Raw genomic sequence first — 3,961 nt, 5'->3', positions numbered from 1 at the left:
ATATAAATGATAGAAGGTGTAACTACCATAAAGGCCATGAAAGCATCTAACAACTTATCCACATTCTTCAAAGTATTCCACTCAGTGGTGAAAAAAGCAGAAAGACTACCCACAGGTCAGTGATTGAGTGCCTCTGCCACCCCCATTCGCTTGCCCTTGATGATACTGGATAGAGAAGTGATAGTCTTTCACAAACTCCAACCACCTACGCTGTCTCATATTCAGCTCCCGCTGAGTGAACAAATACTACAGACTCTTGTGGTCACTAAACAATCTGAAGGACTCACCCAACAGATAATGCCTCCAAATACGTAAGGCAAAGACCACTGCTGCCAATTCCAAATCATGTGTTGGATAATTAAGCTCATGAGGCTTAAGTTTCTAAGATCCATAAGAAATTGGTCGCTCCTCTTGCATCAAAACAAATCCAAGACCCTGCAATGAAGCATCCGTGTAGACAAGATACTCTATCCCGCTCTGCGGAGTAGCCAGAACCGGTGCAGAAGTCAGTTTCCTTTTCAGCTCATCAAAAGCTCGCTGACAGTGTTCATCCCACACGAACTGTACAACCTTCTTGGTCAGATGAGTGAGTGGTCCTGCTATCTTGGAAAACCCCTGGATGAATCTCCTGTAATATCCTGCTAGACCGAGAAAACTCCGAATCTCAGTAGGTGATGTAGGCTGTCCCCACTCAACCACCGCTGAAACCTTGGTCGGATCCACCGCTATCCCCTTTTCTGACACCACGTGACCCAGAAATTTCACCTCCCGCTGCCAAAATTCACACTTCTCGAACTTTGCATATAACTGGTGCTCACGAAGCGTCTGCAAGACTATGCGAAGATGTCTAGCATGATCATCCTCCGACCGAGAATAGATCAAGATGTCATCAATAAAGACAATAACCAACTGATCCAAATAAGCCCGGAAGACTCTATTCATTAAGTCCATGAACACTGCAGGTGCATTAGTCGTCCGAAACGGCATAACACGAAACTCATAAGAACCATATCTCGTGAGAAATGCTGTCTTAGAAATATCCTGCTCCCTAACCCTCAGCTGATGATACCCAGAACGCAGATCAATCTTGGAGAAATATGTGGCTCCCCTTAACTAATCAAACAAGTCATCAATCCTGGGCAAAGGATACTTGTTACGAATCGTAACCTTGTTCAACTCCCTGTAGTCTATACACAGGCGAAGCGAACCATCCTTCTTCTTCACAAACAGAACCAGTGCTCCCCAAGGTGATATACTCCTACGAATAAAACCCTGGCTGAGTAACTGCTGAATTTGATCCCTTAGCTCTCTCGTCTCCACCAGTGCCATCCTATAGGGTACCCTAGCAAAAAGCGCAGTGCCTGGAGCTAAATTTATCACAAAATCGATCTCGCGACTAGGTGGCAACCCTGGAATCTCCTAAAATACATTCGGAAAATCCTGTACAATTGGTATGTTATCCAAAAATACAGTAATCCCCTCCTCCGTCTCCTACTCTACCTGAAAAAAAAAAAAAAAAAAAAAAAAAATTAGGTGCTATTGTCCCCACTAGAGCGTGGCATAGTAACGATGTAAAATATCCTAACTAGGTATGGTGAACACAATAGACCTTTCCAACACAAATAACTTGAGCATGGTAGTGATAACCAATCCATCTCAAGTATCACGTCATACGTGTACATGTCTAGGACCAAAAGACTTGTTAGAAATCTGAGTCTACCAATATCTAGTGTCACAGGACCATCCTCCTATGTAAGGTGGTGGTATTGCCAAAAAGGTGTAGAAATACCCTGAGGTCTATTGCATACATGTATCACCAACCTACATCCCAACGGTTCAAAACACGTAAAATAAACAAAATGCTCCGAAATCTACTCAGAGTTAGAACGTCGCTCTATTTTGAGAATCTTCCTTCTATACCAAACCCAACATATTGAGTTTACACAAGTTCTTTTATAACTCCTTGGTAATCTCCTATTTCAAAACAATGAACCTATAAGCAAAACTTTGTTTGCTTGTCCAAAAACCAATCACCCTACTGTGACTGACTTTCTTTCCTTATCGCAACGTACACATTCCAATACAGTTTAATAAAACCATTCATGTATACATCACAACACAACTTCCAATAAACAAAATTGAGATAGCCAAAACCACAAGTTTACTTTATTAAGAACTTTTCAAACCAAAATTGTCAAACAAATAACCGTAAGGTGTTCTTTAACATAATCCTAATGTACGTGATTAAGTCCGTACTACATTCTTACTAATACCTCCTCCACTACTAGTAATTAAAATTACTCTTAAAAGAGCAGTCATCCTTGAACTCCGGTGCCCTCCATCTCGAATGCTCCGGTATCTCCTCCATCCTGATCTTCTTCGGGGTCTTCCTCTCCCCTTGGCTCAGCTTCGAGCACTACCGAAGTGGTGTTAGGTCCACATTATGGTGGCCAATCCCGCACACAAGAAACTTTCCTTGACTTATCCTCCGATACAACGCCTATTAGAATAAACTCCCTGGTCTCCAATCCCGTCTTTTTGGTCGGCCTTCGTAGGGGAATCACCGGAATAACCTTCCTCGACCTTGGGCCCTTCTTTGCTTTCATCGTGGCCCTCATCCTCTTCCTAGTGCCAAACATTCTGCAATTACAGAATACACTTGACATCAGTACTTTCTAAACGAACCGTAAAGGAATTCAATGAATCCTAACCTTAAAGCTCTAAACAAGAGAAAACGCTACGCGGAAGTCTTATACGATAGAATCCTAGAGACACTTGAACCTGGCTCTGATACCAACTATGATACCCCTCGATTCTAGAGCCACGGGTGATCAAGTCCGAGCACAGATCCGAAGGATATCAAACAATTAATATTTAATCGAACACAGAATACAAAATGAATTTAAGAAATAATAATAAGCTGAAGGAATACTAAATTAAAAACCTCAAATATAAATATTTAAACTCTGATAATCCAAAGTTCATAAGTTTACAACTCGGGAATCCATCTCCAGTGGACCCCTAATAGAAAATCCAAACCGAACGAAAATAAATAACTGAAGATACAAGCCCAAATCGAATATCTGGAAAGAAGTCCTACATCGTCGATAGAATGAAAGATCGTCTCTGCTCAGCTCGAACAAGCTCTAAGACCTCAAACATCCAATACCTGAAAAATAATAAGTGGGTCAGGCCCACTAGCAAGTTCTATACTACTACTACCCAAGCAGAGACCCGATACGCATGTACATCCTAACCAATCCAACAATAACTAAATAATCCATAGATACATATATATATAATCACACTACAGGACTCTCACTGGACTACAGGCCCGTCTAAACCTGACTAGTAGGCACCATGCAAAACGCACCTGAGGTGGGCATGACTACCTAGACCTAGCAGGGTACACATCCAACCATCATAGCCAGCTATGCATCCCAATGCATATACGCTCCCTAGCCAACGACTTTGAGACTCAGGCTCATATCGTGGCACCATAAAAATATATTTAAATTCCATTCCAAACCAAAATGTCACTCAACTGTTTAGTGATCTGACACAAAATACAGGTAGGACTTAACTTTTGTAGTTAATCCATCCCTTAATCCAGAGTATGTAGGACTTAACATTTTTGAGCTAATCCCCCTAGTATGACACCGTCCCATACCGGTGCATACGATCCATCCATCCAGTGTTGATAATATAAAAGACAGTAAGCATTACAATATCAACAAATCCATAAATAGTCTAATACCATCCATCCAATTGTTGATAAAACAGATGACATTATAAATATCAATACCAACACATCCATAACAATTACAGCAAGAAGGTATAAATAGCATGCTTGTCATACACGAACAGTACATAATTCTCTTAATAGTTTAGAAACGTAGGGCACAAGTGTAATCCATCCTTTAATCCCCTATCTACATACTAATGTCAATATTAGAATTAA

This window comes from Cornus florida, unplaced genomic scaffold (genome assembly GCF_030987335.1).
Source record: "Cornus florida cultivar Cherokee Brave unplaced genomic scaffold, ASM3098733v1 CherokeeBrave_3.0.0_Hap2_Chr10, whole genome shotgun sequence".
In the NCBI taxonomy this organism is placed as follows: domain Eukaryota; kingdom Viridiplantae; phylum Streptophyta; class Magnoliopsida; order Cornales; family Cornaceae; genus Cornus; species Cornus florida.
The sequence above is the reverse complement of the archived record's forward strand: the minus strand, read 5'-3'. Positions refer to the sequence as shown.